The sequence below is a fragment of the Pinus tabuliformis genome, chromosome 9 (genome assembly GCF_031772625.1).
Source record: "Pinus tabuliformis cultivar Carrire ecotype Pingquan chromosome 9, CPIR1, whole genome shotgun sequence".
Taxonomy (NCBI): domain Eukaryota; kingdom Viridiplantae; phylum Streptophyta; class Pinopsida; order Pinales; family Pinaceae; genus Pinus; species Pinus tabuliformis.
The window spans coordinates 186,974,482-186,996,686 of NC_142307.1; positions in this window are offsets into that span (position 1 = coordinate 186,974,482).

The window sequence follows — 22,205 nt, forward strand, 5'->3', positions numbered from 1 at the left end:
TTCTCAATTTTGAAATTGGGCACATCATGCCCCCATAATTTTATAAAAATGAATAAGGCAGAAATTCTTATATCAGAGAGGAAGCCGCTGCCTTTGGTGGAACATGACTATCAAATTATGGATCACGGTGCTCTATTTGTGAGTATGAATTCTCAATTTTGAAATTGGGCACATCATGCCCACATAATTTTATAAAAATAAATAAGGCAGAAATTCTTATATCAGAGAGAAAGTTGTTGCCTTTGGTGGAACATGACTATCAAATTATAGATCACGGTGCTCGATTTGCGAGTACGAATTATGAATTTTGAAATTGTGCACATCATGCCTCATAATTTTATAAAAATAAATAAGGCAGAAATTCTTATATCAGAGAGGAAGCCGAGAGCTAAAATTTACTCAATAAAGAACCAAATTTCCCAAAATTCATCTTTTTCTGTTTAATACACAAGAGTCTTAAAAGTTTTTATGTGAAATCATGAGCCTCAATGAAACCATTGTCCTCCTTAGAAAAATTAAGCTAAAACAAATCCCTCAAAACAACTCCAGAAGTTTAGGACCCGAAAACTGCCAAAAATAGTAAGTTGTGCTACAACTAAAGAAACCATAAAAAACAATGGTAAGGGTCCAAGTGGAATAGGAGGGTGACCACCAATATCCACCTAGATCAATCCTCCCACTTAGAAAGTAATTTTCCCCATTGTGTTGAGTGCCTCGATGAGATGGGGAAACTTCTGCTGAACTTGGTCCCAAGTGATCCACTCACGTTGGTGTTGGAGTTGGCCAGCTTTGATAACACAATACAAGTGGATCTTCTGCTAGCGATTATTCTTGATCTGCGTGTCCATGATTCGATTAGTTGTGGCCTATTTCATGCAGTGTGGGTTTAGCTCTATTGGTGTGAGTTGTTCTTCAATGTCTAATGTGTCCAGTAATAGTCGAAACAATGGCCAAAGGCGGTCCACTTTGAACACCAGGTGTAGGCCAATGAATGGGGGAATGTTGAGCTCAAAAGAATTGTCTCCCATAGCCTTAGTGATAGTGTAAGTGTTAGAAAAATTATATATATGATAGAGAAATGAAAGACATAAAACTAGAGAGACACAGATATACATCGTTCACCCAGTTTGGGCTACGTCCACCCCGAATAGCCAGTCCTTCCTTTCTATTATCCAGCAAAATGAAGAGACACAACCTACAGCAGATCCGCTGTAATATCCTCTATTTTCTCTCACAGTCTCACCTATTTGTTTCTCACTCTAAGAATACACATCTATTACACAGTCTCAATACAATACCCTCATACAAAGAGAGTTTCCTTCTAGGGAAAAGAACCCTAAACTAAACATAAGTTCTACCGTCAGATCATCCACCTAATGAATGGCCCAGATCGACTAGAAATTAGTATACTTTTACAAGGCAATTTTACATCTGTTTTAGCTTCGGGGGCACTGCCCCCGAAACCCCTGCCGAGGGACCGCTGGCCCCCGGACCCCCCAATCGGGGGGGATTAGTCCCCCCCGCACCCCCCCTCCACGTGGAGGGGTGTACAATTTTCCTGGGATATACATCTGGCTGAAACAAAGACCTCTAAATAATCATGCTCCACACCCAACAATAAGGCCCATATCGGAGCGGGAAAAGCTTGCGGTGGGCCCCAATGAGATGATCCTTCTACAAATGTAACCAAAATTTGTTGCCTATCTGGAAGTTGTGTGGCACCCAATGCTGATGATGATGTTGTTTGTACTTAGCATTTTCTCTTTCCAATATGTCATGGACCTACTAGCAGATGTGTTCAATGATTTCAATGAAGCTGGTAGCTCTATCAGCTTTACACTGTACATGAGTCAAATCTGCATGAGTAGCCATAAGTGGTATGGCAACATCAAAGGAACATATTGGTTGGAATCCCAATCCCACATAAAATAGGTTGTGGCTATTTGAGCTATAGAGAGCTCTATTGTAGCTGTGTTGGGCATAGGGGAGACTTTCATCCCAAGTGCATGGATGATTCGAGTTGTACATGTGAATAATGTGCATGATAATCCTGTTGATGACCTTTGTTTTGCCATCAGTTTGGGGGTCAAAGGCCATGGATTTAGTGAGCTTGGTATCCAACATCGACTAGAGGCTTGACCAAAATGTACTCAGGAACCTTCTATCCCGATTTGAGATAATGGACCGTGAGATCCGAAAGTGTACCCACACTCGTTCAAAGAAGAGTTTATCTATGGATTCCACTGTGATACTCTTCCTGCAGGCTGCCAGAATGGCCATCTTAGAGAATTTTCAATGACCATGAAAACATAGTCATTTCCATGCTTAGTAGAAGGAAGGCCTTACATGTAATCCATGGAGATGAATTCCCAAGGCCGACTAGGGGTAGGTAGAGGATTATATAAGCCTTTATTATTGATGGTCGGTTTGGTAATGGTGTAGGCAGTGCAGCATCAAATGTACCTCCCAACATCCTCTCAAAGGTTTGACCATTAAAAATAATTTTGTAGTACTTCCGTTGTTTTCTCAAATCTGAAATGTCCAGCGACCTGACTATAGTGCACCTAAAAAATCATCTTGGAACACTCACTTGAATTAACACAGAGGTGTCCCAGGTGGCATAATATTTCTCCCTACAGGTGAAAATATGGAATTTTCTTTCCTTCTAGAAGAATCTGGTATGTGTTGTCGAAATCTAGATCATTCTTGTAAAGATGTGGCCACCCGTAAGTCTTGTGTCCACAAGAGTCGAGCACAATGGTCAGGGCCATAACCATTGGTCGGCTGAGATAGTATGCAACATCATTGGTGCTTCCCTTCTTGTATGTGATGTTCAAATGACAATGTTGCAAATATGTGGACCATTTTTTATTGCGATCATTCTGAAACTTTCCTTGTGTATATATGAACTGCACGGGTCGGTGGTCTGTGTGGATGACTGTTTCCATCCCAAGAGTGAAATGCATCCATTTTTCAGCAGGCCTGCACAACTGAATACATCTATTTGTCATAAGTGGGACACTTTTAGGCTGTATCTAAAAGTGTCTCACTATGATATGCCACCATATGCCCCTGCTGGGGTAAGAACTGTATAAATAGCATAGTCAGAGGTGTGTGTCTCAATGTCAAATGGTTGATGTATGTATGGTAATGTGAGCACTGGTGAAGATCAGAGGTGATGCTTCATCTTAAAAAATGCCTTCAATTGGGAATCATACCAAAATAACTTTTCTTTCGCTCCACCCTTGGTGACTTGACTCAAAGGGCAAGAGATATGAGAGAATCCCAATATGAACCTGTGATAGAAATTGTCAAGACCCAGAAAGTTGTAGAGCTATGTTAGAGTGGTTGGGGTTGGAAAATCCCAAATAACTTCTATCTTGGTTGGGTCCACATGCACACCCAGCTCATCAATGATATACCTCAGACATTAAACCTCGACCATCCCAAAAGTGCATTTCTCCATATTGGCACACAATTTGTGTTGTCGCAAGGTTTGGAGGACTTGTCACATATGGTGTATGTGCTCTTCCAAACTATAGCTAAAGATCAGGATGTCATCCAAGTGCACTACCATGAACGAGTTGGCTAAGGGATGTAAGATGTTTTCCATCAGCTGCATGAAGGTTGCGTGAGGGAATTTGTCAACCCGAAACGCATGAAAAACCATTCGAAAAGGCCCTCCTTGGATTTGAAGGTGGTCTTCCACACATTAGAGGGTTCAATTGGTACTTGGTGATAACCAGAATTCAATTCAATCTTTCTAAAAGAATTGGGCCCCGTGAGTTGGTCTAGAAGGCCATCAATCCATGGGATTGGATACCTATTCTGGACAATGATCTTATTCAACACCGGATAGTCAATACTACTCCTTGATGGCGTCTCGGAAATAATTCCAAGTGGGTGTGACTGAAAATAGTGAGGGTTCTCTCTCATCTCTCTTCTCACAATAGGTTTCCCATGAGTCCTTGATGTGGGGGGTGACTTTGAGGAGTGCAAAAGTAATCTTTTCCCGATTGGAAAAATCACTAACCGAACATATCCTTCTAATAGATTTAACCATTTACCTATGGCATTCACATCTATCTGGCCTTCAAATATGAAGATGTCAAAGTTGAATTGTACCTTAAAGGGAGTGATGCCTCTAAAGTGGCTACCGGATGAAGATGCGTTGCATGTAGGTAGCTACTGAAGGATCTGGGAAAAGTTGTTCATCATTGTGTTCCTTTGTCGCTCAAAGGCTTCTTTGAGCAATATTTTGAAGGGATATCCTACTCCCTTGTCTTTTTTCATCCACAATGGGAGGTCGTTGGGGTTTGCTATGCTGGTCTTTCAAAGTTTCAACCAGTTTGAGCCCTAATTCCTTACACCCTAACCTCGTTTGGGACATGCAAAGAGAAATAGATAAAGAGAAGACCGCTTTAATACCATTGATCCAGACTTATGCATGAACAAAATAGCATACAAATATATACATAAACACAAATATGCAGTAGAAATAAAATTTCATTTCATTAATATCGAAGAACTGAAATATGCTTACATACAAAATGGAAATAAACTAGATCGGGTGATGGTAGCCTTATCTCTAATAAGAGATGTGGTGGCTACATGCCTCTGAAATGTGTTACAATGAGGCTCAATGTACTTTTTATCATTAAGAAACAATGAGAAACCCTAAACATCCAAAAACCTAACCCTAGTAGATCAAGCACTAAGAACTTGTGGGCCCCGTTGGGGTAAGTTGGAATATCAACTTCTCAGGGTCATAACTTTGGCATATGATCTCTATTTGACTATCATAATTCCTCGTTTTGAAGATCTCGAAGAGGAAGCTGAAAAAAAACTAGTTAATTGGTTTGACACTTTTTTCGTTCTCAGTTTTCCATAAAAATGTATTTTAGTCCCTCAAAACAACTTTGAAAGTTTAGACCTCAAAAAATGCCAAAAATAGTAAGTTGTGATACAATTAAGGAAAATGGAAAGAAACAACGATGGGGGTCCAAGTGGAATAGGCGATTGGCCACCAATATCCACCTAGATTAGTACTTCCCCCTTAGGAAGCAATGCTCCCCATTATGCTAAGTGCCTCTATGAGATGGGGAAGCTTCTACTCAACTTGGTCCCTGGTGAGCCACTTGCCTTGGTACAGGAGTTCACCAACTTTGATAACCTCATACAATTGGATCTTCTTTTATTGAGTTTTCTTGATCTGTGTGTCGATGATCCGATCAGTTGTGGCCTATTCTATGTAGTCTGGGTTTAGCTCTATTGGTGTGAGTTGTTCTACAATGTTTGATGTGTCCAATAATGTTGGAAATTATGGCCGAAGGTGGCCCACATTGAACACTGGGTTAATGACAAGGAATGGGGAAATGCTAAGCACAAAATCATTGTCTCCCACAACCTTAGTGATGGTGTAAGTCCCATATCGGAGTGGGTGAAGCTTGCGGTGGGGCCTAGAGAGATGCTCCTTCTGTAAAAGTAACCAAACTTTGCCGTCCTCCTAGAACTTGTGTGGCACTAGATGCTGATCATGACACTATTTGTACTTAACATTTTCTCTTTCCAATATGTCATGGACCTGCTGGCGGATGTGCTAAATTCGATCAATGAAGTTGGTAGCTCTGTCAGCTTCCAAATGGACATGATTCGAATCTACCTGAGTAACCACAAGTGGTATTGTAACATCAATGGTACATAGTGGCTAGAATCCCAACCCCACCTAAAAGGGGATGTGGCCAGATGAGCTATGGAGAGCTCTGTTGTAGTTGTGTTGGACATAGGGGCAGATTTCATCCCATGTTACTAGATGCTTTGAGTTGTACATGCATAGAATATGCATGATCATCTTGTTGACGACCTCTATTTGACCATCACTTTGGGGGTGGAAGGTCGTGGACTTAGTGAGCTTGGTATCCAGCATTGACCAAAGGCTTGACCAAAATGTACTCAGGAACCTGTTGTCCTGATCTGAGATAATGGACTTTGGAATCCTAAAGTGTACCCACACTCATTCAAAGAAGAGCTTAACAGTGGCTTCTATTGTGATACTCTTCTTGTAGGCTGCCAGAATGGCCATCTTAGAGAATCTGTCGAGGACTACGAAAACACAGTCATTTCCATGCTTAGTAAAAGGAAGGCCCAACATGTAATCCATGGAGATGGATTCCAAAGGACGAATAGGGGTAGGAATAGGAGTATATAGGCCTTGCTTCTTGATGGTCGGTTTGGAAATGACACAGGAAGTGAAGGATCTGATGTACCTCCCAACATCCGAAATGTACAACGACCCGACTATAGTGTTCCTCCAAAATCACCTTAGCACGTTTGCTTGAAGGAATACAAAGGTGTCCCAGGTGGCATAACAATGCATCCTAGAGGTGAAAATATGGAACTTTCTTTCCTTCAGGGAACATCTGGTATGTGTTGCCAAATTCTGGATCATTCTTGTAAATATGTAGCCACCCTGAAGTCTCGTGTCCATAAGAGTCGAGCAGAGTGGTCAGTTCCATAACCAGTGGTCAGCTGAGATAGTCCACAACATTATTGGTGCTACCCTTCTTGTACTTGATGTTCAAATGGAACTGTTGCAGATATGTGGACCATTTTTTATGGTGATTGTTCTACAACTTTCCTTGTGTTTGTATGAACTATAGGGGGCAGTGGTATGTGTGGATGATCGTTTCCTTCTCCAGATGTAATGCTTCCATTTTCGGCATGCCTACATAATGTAATACATTTATTTGTCATTAGTGAGATACTTTCAAACTATACCTTAAAGTGTCTCATTGTGATATACAACAACTTGCTCCTGTTGGGTAAGAACTGCACCAATAGCATAGTCAGAGGCATCTGCCTCAATTTCAAATGGTTGTTGTAGGTGTTGGCTTGTTGGGGCCTAACCCAGGTTTAGAGATGATTTAACCAAACAAATCCCGGTACTACTAGCCCTTTCGGAAACAATCCGCGAAGCGCGGACTAAGGTCTCACCTGAAGTAGTATGGGAGGGTGCTAGAACCAGGTTTCCGCACCCTGGGGATGTCTGATGGGTTCCAAGTGGTCTGCAGTTTGACCTTGCACGCACATCGCTATGCGCACTTATCAGTACCTCGCAGCTTGTAATGCTGCCTTCGTGCAGCCCTACCCAAGGCCCGAACAGTGTTATTTACCCAAATCCTTACTAGTAACCCAATATTAGTTAACTAACTTAACTTATATGTATGCTTTCAGTTATACTTAACAATATCACCATTCATACAAGTACACGCAATAAATAAATGGTATAATTGCAAATGATATCAAACAGGAAACAACACAAGAACATATACACAGAATTCAGATAAAAATTCTCTTTATTATTCTTCTTCCTTGGTTACAAACTCGACTCTGCCCTATGCACTCAGCTGTAGGGGTCTGCGCACTCAACTACAAGCTCTACTAGGCCTCTATACACTCAGCTGCAGATCCTCTTCCTACTACTACGACCCAAGATGCTAGACTCTTGCTCTATGCTTCGTTATTTTTCAGACTCCATCCGCTTGTTAACTAACTACTTTACAACTTAGAACCTTGCTCTATTTATATAATCCCATGGTCCGTGGACCATGGGTAGGCCAACACTACATTCAAAACTTAGGGCGGATAGCCCTATGACTCTAACATACAATTCGCGCTCCGCGCCCACAATTCGTGGAGTTTTTACAACAATATTACTCAAAACTTGGGCTTTGAGCCCTAAACCATGTTGTGGGGGGATTCCATGCCCAACAGGCCCCCAACACAAATAGCATGACTCGCCCTTGAGTCACTCTATCGGTGCAACGATCTTGGTGCGGAGTCCCTCCAACTGTTCCCGTACGGTGCTGATGTCTGTCGTGCACTGAGCTGCTACTTGCTAAACCTACTGCATTCGTTCCTCCATGTTTGAATCATGTCCTTACATCTGTACTGACATCTGATGTGTATGTTTATAGTCTTGTTCCCTTGCCCAGATCCTCGGCTCCCGAAGACTGTACTTCAGTCGGTTAGTCAAATAGCCGGCCCACCCGTGTAGCGCTTCAAACAGTTGTCGTTTACTTTGCCTCAGAAGGGTTCTCCATTTAGTTTGACTAGCTAGACCACGCCTTCGTTTGTGACCTCCTTAACCACGTATGGTCCCAGCCAGTGCATTTTGAATTTTCCCGGAAATTTTTCAAGCTTACTGTCATACAGCAAGACTAAGTCGTTTACCTTGAAGGTAAGAAACTTGATATGGCGGCCATGCCAGGATTTTTCACGCTGCTTTTGTACCTGCTGATGAAATCCAGCCAAAAACTGTTCTTCCTTGAGTTCTTCTAATTGTGCGAGCCTTTCTTCTAGAGCTTCACGGTTCGTCATGCCTGTAAGTGCTACTATTCACAAACTAGGTATGATATATTCTATTAGCATGACAAATTCCATGCCATAAACTAACCGGAAAGGTGTCTGTCTCGTCAGTTTCTTGCACATTGTTCTGTAAGCCCATAGCACGACAGGTACGTGCAGTTCCCAATCGTTTCGCTGCGTGTTGCATACTTTGGTCATCCCAGTATCCAATATTTTTTTGAATGCCTCTATTTTCCCATTAGCTTGTGGGTGGTGCAGTATACCTTTCTGATGATACACCTGGAACTCTTCTATGAGCGCGGTGATGGTTTCATTTAGGAAATGTGTTCCACGATCACTCATTAAGATTTTCAGACAACCAAATTGGGTCAACACGTTTTCGAACAAAAACTTTGCAGTTGTGGCAGCCATGCAGTCTTTGATCAGCTGCACTTCCACCCATCGTGTCAGAAACTCCGTCACGGTGATGATGTAGCATGCGCCCGTCTTTCCCTAAGGTTTGATCGGTCCCACAAAGTCAATTGCCCATTTCTCGAACGGTTGTAGTGTCATTTGTGGATTTAATGGCATCTTGTCCCTCCGTGACAGTTTTCCAGTCCTTTGACATATATCGCATGCCTTACAATGCGCTTTCGAATTGTGGTGCAGGGTTGGCCACCATAACCCTGCGCGAAGAATATTTTGTGCAATCGCGCGTCCTGCATAGTGTCCTCCTGCAGCACCCCCATGTGCTTCCATGAGGATCTAGCTTCGTTCGAATTTAGGTACGTATCTTCGCAATATCTCATAATTTCTCATTTTGTATAGGTGCCCCGCGATGACAGAAAAATCCGTTGCGCACACCACCAATTCCTTCTTCTATTAGAAAAAATATTCCTTCGGCGCCATCCCTGTTGTTAGAAAATGGATTATATCTTCGAAGTGCCCCTCCGCGATGCGCACCACATAGAGCTGTGCATCAGGTAGTCACTCCTCCAAATTAGTGGGTTAATCGCCCGTCGCAATTCGCGACAAGTGATCCGGTCCTACGTTCAGGTGTCCTGGCTTGACTATGACCTCAAAATCATATTCCTGGAACAATAAGAGCCACTTGCATATGCTCCCCCCCAACACAGGCTTATTGACCAGGTATTTTAGTGCAGAATAATCGATATACATCTTGAAATGGCCTCCGAGTAAATAATGTCAATAGTTTTGGAGTGCGTACACCATTGCTAACCCCTCGCGCTCGGTGGTGGAATAGTACTTCTTTGCTTTGGAAAACCTCCATCTTGCAAACGTGATAGGGTGATCCAAACCTTCCTCGCCCTCCTGTGTGAACACTACTCCCAACGCGATACACAACACATCAGCATGGACATGAAACTCCACATCCCATTTTGGGAAGATTGGGCTTGGAGCAGAGGCCAATTTCCCCTTCAGGACGTCCAAACTTTTCATACAATCATCATTCCAACAAAATGTAACATCCTTTTTCATTAAGTTTTCCATCGGCGCGGTGATTTGGGCATAGCTTTTGATAAACTTTCTATAGTATCCGGTGTGTCCCAAGGTAGCACGTAGTTGTTTAACACTTCGTGGTGCTTCCAAATTTAGAATAACGAAAATCTTCGCAGGGTCCACCATCATTCCTTGTTTGTAGACCACATGTCCCAGCAGGTTTCCAAAGGGAACAAGGAATGTGCACTTCTTAAGGTTCAACATAATCTGGTGTCGATGGCAAGTATCCAACATCAAGTGTAAGCTTGCTACATGGTGCTTAATTAATCCAAAGACAGTCCAATCATCTAGATATACCTCCAAGAACTTGTGGATGTATTCTTTGAACGCCGCCACAACAATGCGGAAAAAGATGGCTGGCGCGTTCTTTAATCCAAACAGCATAACAATGTATTGAAAGTAGCCCCATTACATTGCGAAGGTTGTTTTGCTCCTGTCTTCCGACGTGATCTTGATCTGATGGTACCCTGAGAACCCATCCGTGAATGAGTATGCTTCATGGCCTCCAACATTCTCCAGTACTTCATCTGTGAATGGTGTCGGGAATGGATCATGTACACAAGTGTCATTCAGTTTCCTGAGGTCCACGTATATTCTTATTTTGCCCTTCTGCTCTTTCTCCTACACTACCATAGGACTCACTCAGTCAGATTCTTCCACTGGCTCAATAATTCCGACTGTGAGCATTATGTCTAATTATTCGCAGAACTTTTCCTTATATTTTGAATTCAAGCAGTAAGGTTGTTGCTTAACCGTCTTCGTGTCGGGTTTTAGGGTGATCTTCATCATCCCTAAGTTGCCAATGATCCCTTTTAAGTCTGTAATTTTGGTCGGGAACAAGTCTTGGTATTCGCGGAGTAACTCAGTGACCTTAACCACCATGGCATCATCCCAATAGTCCCCAAGCGTTGTGTACTTCAGCTCCGCCTTCGTTCCAATATTTACATGCTTTGTTTTTAGCGGAGTGATGATGTCAAGATCCTCAATTGATGGTCCTCAAACCTCACAATGAACTTCCGTTTCTGGAATGTTAACATTTCGTGGGTCCTCATCATCATCCTCAACATTTACATTGTAACACTCTAGTGTGCAGCTCAGCGGTGTCACCCATTTTGGCTGAAGTACTTCCATTGGCTCTTGGGGTATTTTCAAGATCATTGCTTTTACTGCCTGTAGTGCATCGTCAACAGTATCCCACTAATGATATTCAAACGTGAAAGTTAACGGAAATCCCTCGCGCAATATATCCCATTCGCTCATACCATGGCGGAGCTCCGTTTCAGTATACCAATTCATGGGTATGACATCCATGGTATGATAGAAAAAATGTACCCATTCAGGTTGTGGCTCTTCCCCGTAGACCTTGGTCCATTTCACGAGGTGTGTACGTGGATCATCCCATCTGTCATACTTGTCTACTAGCCACATCTACGGTTTCCCAAATCGTAGGTGCATCATCCTTCTGCATCCGCGCTAGTCCTCAAAGCTTCTCTGATGCATACCCCACCACCTTGCGGGCGTCACGTGCAGTGCCCATTTCAGAGCATCGAACCACTGCTGTTCTAGCATTGCGCTTTCAAATTTTTTTAGGAATTCATCCACCACTATCAACCCATCATACATAAGCATATCCCTTACCTCTGTTGTCACGCAATGCAGTGATTTAACCATCATGTTGAAATTGAGCGTGGTTACCTCGTGTAACCGGTTCTACCATCATTCTGTTTCCTCATCCGAATCTGATGTGCAAGAGCTTTCACACTCCCATGAAATCTGGCCATCCGCTATAGGATTCACCCAATCTTGTTCCCGAGCAGTTATCTTGTAGATACAGTCTAGCTCGTCGTCGCGTACTAGATCTGTGCAGCACACTCCTTTCGCAGGCTCTAAAGTCACCACTACACGTAGTGACTTTTCCTCAAAAATCATTTTTTGCTTCTTTAGATTTATTACTCCATTCATATTGGTGGCCCAATCTATTCCTAGTAGCATGGGATAGGGATTGCTGTCATCGACAATCTCTATCACTTCGAAATCCGCCAGCGCACTCGCACCTTCAATATCCACCGTTACTCCTTGCAATCTTCCCATGGGTAAGATCTTATGTTGGTTCACCATTTGCAATTGAATAGGAGACCATTGTAATGTGGGTCTGCGCATGCGTTCCCATGTTGTTTTGGTAGTACATTCACTTCCGATCCTAGATCTAGATTACTTGATCCATTTCATACTCCCCAATTTGCGCAGTCAATCTCATTTCCCTTCCTGTTCATGATGTGTGCTTTCTGAGTTTCCAAACTACACGTGGTTCTCTTAACCCAACGCACCTAGTGATAAGTTTCTATAGCCCTTTCACAGCCTTGATGTTGCACAACAGTTTCATACATGTATCCAGAAAGGTAGTGATCATTGAAGGATCCATCTCCAAATCCAATTGATCCTTACTACCTGAAGTGGAGGCCTCCGTGAAGTTGTTCTTAACTTCCATGAATGTCTCCTTCGTGCGCTCCAGATCAAATTCAGGTTCCTTTGTAGGAGCCTTGTGAACCCACACACTTTCTTTAGGTTGCTTACTTTTGTCCTCTCTTTTCATGATATCACTTATGAGCACTATGTTTACATTCGGTTCCTCTTCGCATGGCTCACACCTCATCATTTGCAACTTCTGAGTCGGGGGAGGCTGGAGTACCCCTTTCTCGCGTAGCCTCACTATCAGTGTAGGGCAGTCCTCTACCTCATGATAAAACTGAGTACAGTATAAACATGATGTTCTTTTCAGATTCATACAATTGCGGGCATAGTACCCTGGCCCTCCGCAATTGTAACAAATTAGTTGTTTGTAACCCCTTCCTGGTTTCATTCCACCTCGACCTCGTCCATGCCCCTGAAATCCAGCACACACAATTCCCGCATTTGGGTCGAGGGCTTGTGTTTTGGCCTGCACCCTGTAGGTAGGAGTCTGATCCATCATTAGCTCGTAAATTCTGCAGGCATTCTCATCATGGCCTACTGGCCTACAGAAATTACAGAACGATTGTTGGGACATCTGCGTATACTTCTGCAATAGAAGACAATTATATGTAGCGTGTTTTCCTCCTATCTGACAGATCACGCACCATAATTCAGGCACCGCACTCGGTCCTTCTCGTGCCTCTAGTCTTAATGGCATCGGCCCTCCTCTTGCCAAGTAATTCGCAAAGATTGGACAATGGTCCTTGTCATGCCCCTGGCCTTTGCATTTTATGCACCATACCTCCTCGTATGCTTCTAGGCGAGTTTTCCTATCTTGTTTCAAACTCTGCATTTCTAGACACAAATTTTATAGTTGCGCGTGGATTTGTTGGACTCCTAGACCAGGAACTTGTATTGGGGTCTCGTGCAGTCTCATTGCAATCTCCAAAGCTTCAGCCTGGGTGGATAACTTCTGCTGCGACAACGCCATTCTTAGATGCAGTGTTAGTGACACTACAAACCATGCGAGGTGTTGCCCATCTATCAAGGTCATGTTGGCTTCGTGAATCATACTCTTTAGTCTTTGATCCAGATCCCATGGGGTATCGCCTAGAAGCATTGTGATCTCCTTAAACCCGATAATCGATTGTGTCTCCAACTTTGGCCTGCTAAATTCCCTGTTCAGCGTGGCCTGGATATCTGCGATCCTTGCGTATGGATGGTCATTAGAATACTTAATGTATCATGTCAGTGCTCGATCCTGCAACACACTCACCAACATTTCCTTCTTCATATTGTCATCCACAACTCCTTGTGCTTCCCATACGGCCCTTACCACGAACCAAAATTGGTTCGGATCTTTGTTCCCTACTCCTTTGAATACTAGCAATTTTATCACGCTCGCCATATTAAACTGTGGTGGTTACAGAGGTGGTGTGGGCGGAGATGGAGGTGAAGATGGTGAGACTGGTGGTAGTGTAGGTGGAGGTGGTAGGCATGGAATTCACTGCCTTATCAGACTGACCGCGCTTCTCAGAGAAACTTTCGTGAGCTCTTCCTTACTTTCCCGCCGAGGCGAAATCAAGGGGTTATTCTATATCTCTGCGCTACATTCGTTTCTATAGATCCTCCCACTTTGCGTAGCCCCAAACATCAATTTATTCGCATAACCCGCTTTTCACACAATAACATCTTAATCCAAGTGTTCAGAGATTTAATGTACTTACCTCGTGGTCCTTTGAGGAAGCATCGTTCCACCTCGTTGTAGCTAACTGTTGTGTCTACCATGAACTCGGTGATAAACCCCCCTATAATTCGATCGAGCCAATGGCCCACAATGCGTGCGATCTTATCTTCCGATGCTTCTAGTCTGTGCACTAAATCTGGAGTCCAAACAATTGGTTTGTTGAACCTACACCTTCTCTGACTGTCTGCTAGCTTCACGATCCACTCATACAACTCAGAGGGAAAGGATGCAATTTTTTTTTTGTGGATTTTCGTATATAAGTAGCGCTCCAACCACTGTTCCTTTGCTACTCGTGGATTCTCGTTTTCCTGCGTTGTGAACTCGTGAATCTTTCTATCTAACCACCCCTCAATATCTTTCTTCATTGGATTCCAGTGACATGACATCAGACATCCCTTTTGCAGATCCCAGTCCCAGCAACGGAACCATCTGTTGGCTTGCTGGGGCCTGACCCAGGTTCAAAGATGATTTAGCCAAACAAATCCCGTTACTACTGGTCCTTTCGGAAATAGTACGCGGAGTGCAAATTGAGGTCTCACCCGAAGTAGTATGGGAGGGTGCTAGAACTAGGTTTCTGCACCCTGGGGATGTTTGATGGGTTCCAAGTGGTCCACGGTTTGACCCTGCACGCACGTCGCTATGCGCACTTATCAGTACCTCGCAGCCTACGATGCTACCTTTGCGCAACCCTACCCGGGGCCCGAACAATGTTATTTACCCAAATCCTTACTAGTAACCCTATATTAGTTGACTAACTTAGCTTATCTGTATGCTTTCAGTTATGCTTAACAATATTCACCATTCATACAAGTACGCGCAGTAAATAAACAATATAATTACAAATATATCAAATAAGAAATAACACAAGAATAGATACACAAAATTCAGATAAACTTTCTCTTTATTATTCTTCTTCCTTGGTTACAGACTCGACTCCGCCCTGCACACTCAGCTGTAGGGGTCCGCGCACTCAGCTATAGACTCTACTAAGCCTTTGCACACTTAGCTGCAGAACGTCTTCTTACTACTACGACCCAAGATACTAGACTCTTGCTCTATGCTTCGTTATTTTTCGGACTTCATCCGTTGTTAACTAACTATTTTACAACTTAGAACCTCGCTCTATTTATACAATCCCATGGTCCGTGGACCATGGGTAGGCTGACACTACATTCAAAATGTAGGGCAGACAACCCTATGACTCTAACATACAATTCACGCTCCCCGTCCGTAATTCACGGATTTTTTACAACAATATTACTCAAAACTTGGGCTTTGAGCCCCAAACCATGTTGTGGGGGGATTCCATGTGCAATAGTAAGTCTGGTAATGTGAGCATTGGTGTAGAGGAGAGGTGATGCTTCAACTCGACAAAAACCTTTTGTTGGGATTCATAACAAATGAAATTTTCTTTCACTCCGCCCTTGGTTAATTGAATAAAAGGCCAAGTGATATGAGAGAATACCAACATGATCCTACGATAGAAATTGGAAAGACCTAGAAAGATGCAAAGCTCTATTAGAGTGGTTGGGATTGGCCAATCATGAAAAAATGTATCTTGGTTGGGTCCACATGTACACCCCACTCATCAATTATATACCCCATATATTGAACCTCGACTATCCCAAAAGTGCATTTCTCTAGATTGTCACACAATTTATGTTGTTGCAGGGTTGGAGACCCTGCCATATATGGTGTATGTGATCTTCCCAACTTCGTCTGAAGATCAGGATGTTGTATAGCTACACTAACATGAATGATTTGGTGAAGGAACACAAGATGTCATCCATCAGCCACATGAAGGTTGCGGGGGAATTCGTCAACTCGAAAGGAATGACCAACCATTTAAAAATTCCCTCCTTGGATTTGAAGGTGATCTTCCACACATTAGATAGTTTAATTGGTACCTAGTGATAACCAAAATTCAAGTCAATCTTGCTGAAATATTTGGCATGCTTGAGCTGGTTTAGAAGGCCATCAAATCGTGGGATTGGATACCTATTATGGAAAGTGAACTTATTCAACGCCCGATAGTCAATAATGCTCCTTGATGGCGTCTTAGAAAGAATTCTAAGTGGGTGGGGCTAAAAATAGTGAGGGTTCTCTCTTGTCCCTCTTCTCAAAGTAGGTTTCCCACTGGTCCTTGACATGGGGGGCGGCTTTGAGGAGCGCAAAAGTAATCTTTTCTCAATTGGAAAAATCATGAACCGAAAAATATCCTTCTAAGAAATTTAACCATTTATCTACGACATCTGCGTCTATATGGCCTTCAAATATGGGGATGTCAAAGTTGACTTGTACCTTAAAGGGAGTGGTGCTTCTAGAGTGGTTGTTGGATGAATATGCATCGTCTGTGGGTAGCCGTTGAAGGATCTGGTTAAACTTGTCCATCATCATTTTCCTTTGTCACTCGACGGCTTCCTCGAGAAATATTTTGAAGGGATATCTGTAGAGCATTGGAAAGGTATGTTTTGATGCATAATTTAGTGATGTTTTAAGCAATGTTATAATATTTTCTTTGATATAAAGTAAGAAGATTGTAATGAGAATGAGCATGAATGACCAATCACTAATAGTTATCTTCTCTATGCAGAAAATGACAAAAGTAGGAAGACGCAGTGCAAAACTGGAGTTCCATGAGAAGATACCGGTTATCCCTTCGAAACTAACTAAAGTCCAGACCAGGGCGAGCAAATCTCGGCAAATCAATCTGAGACGAGATAAGGGACCGTCAGTTCGGAAGGCTAGGCAAAGAAAAGAGAGGAGTTAACAGCTTAACAGATCCCTCAGGATCTTTGATCCTGAGGGATCGTTACTTTCAATTATTTTGTTGTCTGGTTAACTCCGCCATTACTAGTATAAAAAGGGTAGCATTGAAGACTTGAGGGACTCTGGTTTTTATCTTGTATCTTTATTTTCTGTTTACAGACTTCACAGTCAGTTGGAACTCAGACTATCGAGTCTCTTTGAGACTTAGTTTTTGCTGTACTATCGTTGATGCGTTAATATATTTGGTATTATTTTCCCTCTGCGTCTGAAGTAAATTCCGGCGGTGTGCCATTGGAAGCTAAGGGCCCGGCTCCAACGGACACTGGCTGATTGTATCATTACAGTTTGGCTTTGTGTGGTTTGTTTATCATTCTTAATAATTTGACATATTTTACATGCTGTTCCATATTCATTCATCAGTAGTTTTTCTATTGTAAATCTTTATAACAAGCTCTCATCATATTTCCAGAATTGGTCACATAACGATTGATCTGAGTTGTTCACTTCTGTTACAGAATTTATAAGTGGAATGCTTTCGCTACATATAGTTGGGTGACGATCATAAGAGAATGAAATTAATGTTGTAGGTGGACTACTGGTGATCATGTCAGATTATCTGTACATATGATTGACGTTTCCTGTTTATTTGATTTAGTTGTCTACTTTTATATATGATTGACGTTTCCTGTTTATTTGATTTAGTTGTCTACTTTTATATATGATTGACGTTTCCTGTTTATGATGGTTTGCTGTTCCATTTGGTTAAGCTGTTTACTTGTATAAAAGATTGCTCTGTCTTTGTGTATAAGTTGATGTAAAGGATTGAGAGTGTTGAACTCGTGAGACTTAGTTTCTTTACTGCTGTTCCTTTTACTGCCGTTCCATTTCTGCATTGCCGTTCCATTTTACTTTCCTGCTGTTCCTTTTTACTCGCATTCATTGGTGTGGTGTGACAGGAGGATCAAGGCTGTCGTGAGACATAGCAGACGCTACTATGCTCCCAGATCCATGATCCATATTCTAATTTCTTTTCTTTCAACAGTTTCTAGAGGGATGGGTTACTACTTCCGCACCCTCGACTGGTAAAGTTGCTGCGTGTAATTTCTTTCTGCAAAAGTAATCTCACCATAGTTTAGCATCCGTTTACTCTTGTATTTCTTAGGCCTATACTACGAAGCATTACTCTGACAAATAGCCTCAAATTGAGATACCCTTTGCAATAACAAAACGCTCCCGGATTGACTTGTAATGTGAGATAACTAGAGGTGAAAAAGGCCCTTGTTATAGCTCTACATTTTGGCGTCGTTGCCGGGGAAGGGTATAGCCATTTGTCTTTTAAACAGGGTAGTGTGCGAATCTGCTAGGGGAGAGTTGGATTTTAAAAACAAAAGGTAAGAACCTGCGTATGGAGCATGTAAATGCCCTGCTCCACCGTCCGCTTTCCTAGCAGAATTGATTGGTTAAATAGGATTTAGCAGTTTAATTGGAGTGCATGACTAAGCAGAAAAAGTTAGAGAAAGATCAAAAGCCTCCATCCAAAGCCAAGGGGTCGGTGACCCTTGGACGAACGACCTTCATAGACGAAATCTATAAGAAAGCCGACTCTTAGCCATCGGTAGGTTATAAGAAAGTCAATTCTAAACAGCCTACTAATTCCCTTCAAGCCTCGGGATCACCATCTGAAGCCTTTGCTAAAGTGCACAGTCAAACAGAGGAGCAGGATTTTCAAGAAATTGAAAATTTGACTCCTGGACCATTGCACGAAGGGACCCAAAGTAACCTTTGTGAAGGAGAAGGAGAAACAGGGGAAATCGAGGAACCTAGATCTCCTATTGAATTAAACCAACCTTTAAATAGCCCGGACAAGGGAAGAGCTGTAAAAATCCTTGTTGAAGGAATCCATTCACCGCAGATAGTTGGGGCCATTATCATCCCTGATCAAGGGAGCGGTGTCAAGAAAATCTCTGTTAAGACTACCCCTCCTCAACCAAGGAACACTCTCTTGGAAATTCCTGAAGATTACTGGCATATATTCGATCCCATGGCGCAGAATCAGCCAAACACCCAGACCTCCACATTGCAATATCCTATAGTAGATTCTGCAGCAAATGCTCCCATGAAAGCTATCCCTCTCCAACATATCCCCACATTTCATGGCCTTACATCAGAAGATCCGGACGCATTCTTGTTCGAATTTGATGTATTATGTAGAGGATACGATTACACCACCGATCCCCAGAAACTGAAATTGTTCCCCTCTACATTAAAAGGGGCTGCGTTAAGATGGTTTATGGGCTTAGGTGGTGGGGTTATTAACAATTGGGATCAAATGAAAGAAGCGTTTTTAAAGAAATATCAAGATTACTGTAGGTCAAGAGAACTAAAAGATGAAATTTTTCAAATGTCAGCCAGACCAAACGAAACCCTAGAAGAATATGTGGAACGATTCCAATATAACTTGCAAAGATCCCCTTATGCATCGCTACCTCTACCTGATAACGTGTTGAAAACTGCATTAATTAGAGGTATGAAAGAACAATGGATCGAAACGTTAAACATTATGGGGAAAGGAGACATTTATCAGGAAAATTTTGCTGATATCATTGATCTGTGTATCAGGAGCTCAAGAGGCAGCACGAGGATAAAACCAGCAGAATATGATCGCTTCACCAGAGATAACAGAACATCAACAGAGGGAGTAACACGGGTGGAACTTGGAAATTTGCTAGAAAATTTTAAAACTGATATCCTGGGGACATTAACTACACAACTTGACATTGTGCAGGCTAAACAGAAGCAAGCAGAGGCGGAACAGAATCTAGCAGTTTTTTGCCCATGATGCAGGAAGAAGCACAGCCACAAGGAATGCCCGCTGGATACAGTCCAAATATGCGCTATCTGTACCAAGGACCACCTGACCGAAAGCTGCCCCTCACTTCCTGGTTTGAAGGCAGTATATAAAGAAGCAGAAGAGGAGCCAGAATCAGCATATTTTATTAACCAGCGTCGTCAATGGCAGCCTAGGCAATCAGGTATGTTTTCAGACCCCTCCTCTTCTTTTCAACCCCCGCAGTTCAATACTCAGCAACAGATATGTGGCAAAATCAGTCTCAACCCCCGTTTTCGAATTGGTCACCTCAAATGTTTCCTACTCCGAATCCTTGGATGTCCCAATTTGGTTGGCCAAACTGCCCTTATCCTCCACCATATTGGCAGAATAATTCATATCCTCCGCAGTGGACCCCTTCCACTTCGCAAAGCTCATCCTGGCAGACAAGCTGGCCAAGATCGACATATCAGCCAGCAGGATCAATTCCATTCCCTCAACCGACTCTGCCAGCCTTACAACAAAACCCCCAGCCTAATCTGAGACCGCAGCTCCCAGCCCAACCCAACCCTAATCCAAATAATAGACCAGTTCAATCTCTTCAAATTATAGAATCCTCAAAAATTGAATCTGATCTACGGGAGTGCAACGATCTTCTGTTAAGATCTGGGCGAATAATAGAAACTGAGGGACATAGAACAACTCACATTGAAGATCAGTTACCTATAGAACAACCATCACAACAGGAAGATGTAAATAAAGACCAGGCTCATCAACAAGTAATTACATCTCCTCCACCGTTCCCAGAACGATTAGCCATTCCACGACCAACACAATATCCAGACTTTGATATTCTGGGAGAACTACAAAATTTGTATATAAGAATTCCATTCCTTCAAGCTATACAAGATATCCCCATATATGCAAAAACCAAAAAGGACCTGTGTAGCAGAAAACCAAAAAGAAATGTAACTTCTAACCCAAGAGTCCAGGTAGTCGGCACCTTATCCGACCTCCTATCAGGAAAAGAAACACCAGTTAAATACGAGGACCCTGGGAACCCAATTGTCACTGTTCAAATTTATGGGCAGACCTTGAGCAACGTCTTAGTTGATCTAGGGGCTGCAATTAACATCCTGACAACATCAGCTTGCCAGAAACTCGGAATTACATCGGTAGAACCTACTTCCACTTTGTTAGAACTAGCTGACCGATCAGTAATTAGACCAGAAGGCACCCTGTATGATGTCATGGTTTCAGTAGATTCCTGGGAATACCCGACTGACTTCCTGATAATTAATCCGAGAACCCGACTAGATGGACATCCGCTAATTCTAGGTAGACCGTGGCTCGCTACTGCTGACGCCTACATTGGTTGCAGGCAGGGAAACATGACCATAACCAGAGGGCCGGATATCAAAAATTTAATTTTGTACCCTCCAGCTCAGCCAAGCATCACGATGATGAAAGCCAACCTGCGCCCTGCCTCATATATCACAGACAACATTAGACCTCCATTAACAGTCCAGGAAGCGCTAGATTTCAAAGATCAAACCGAAGACGATGCCATTAATAAATTCATTAATCAAACAGAATCCACATCGTATACACAATGTTTTATGATAAAGGCGGCATTTGACAACGAATTAGAAGAGGATCCCCTGAAGAACGAACATGACCAAAATATACCGGTGACTTCTGTCGCTAATAGCAAAGTAGTGCAAATTGAACCGGGGAAAACTTTAAATATTAACGCTAATCTGACACCAGATCAAGAGACAAAACTCATCCAGCTGTTACGAAAGTATCAGGAGGCATTTGCATGGGACTATCTCGATATGAAAGGGATCGATCCCCAGCTATGTACACATCATATTTATATCGAAAAAGATGCAAGACCTGTTCGACAACCGCAAAGAAGACTCAATCCCCATTTAAAAGATGTTGTAAAAGATGAGCTTCAGAAACTTTTAGATGTTGATTTCATTTATCCTATTTCTGACAGCAAATGGGTCTCCCCACTGGTGGTAGTACCTAAAAAGAACGGGAAATGGAGGATCTGTGTGGATTATAGAGAATTAAACAAAGCCACACAAAAAGATCATTTCCCTCTTCCATTTATAGACCAGGTACTGGACACCTTAGCAGGCAAGAAATTCTTTTCTTTCCTGGATGGCTTCAGCGGATACAATCAGATTCAGATTGCCCCTGAAGACCAGGATAAGACTACCTTTACTTGCCCCTGGGGAACGTTCGCTTATCGAGTCTTACCTTTTGGTTTATGTAATGCTCCAGCCACATTCCAAAGGGCTGTTCTTAGCATCTTTGCAGATTTAATAAATGATGGACTGGAAGTCTACATGGATGATTTCACACCATATGGAGAGGACTTTGATCCAGCTCTAGATACTCTCGAAAAAGTCCTACAGCGCTGCATCGCTACCAGACTCTGCTTGAGTCACGAAAAGTGTTACATGATGATGACTGAAGGACTCATTCTAGGACACTATATTTCAGCAGCTGGTATTCAGGTAGACCCGGCTA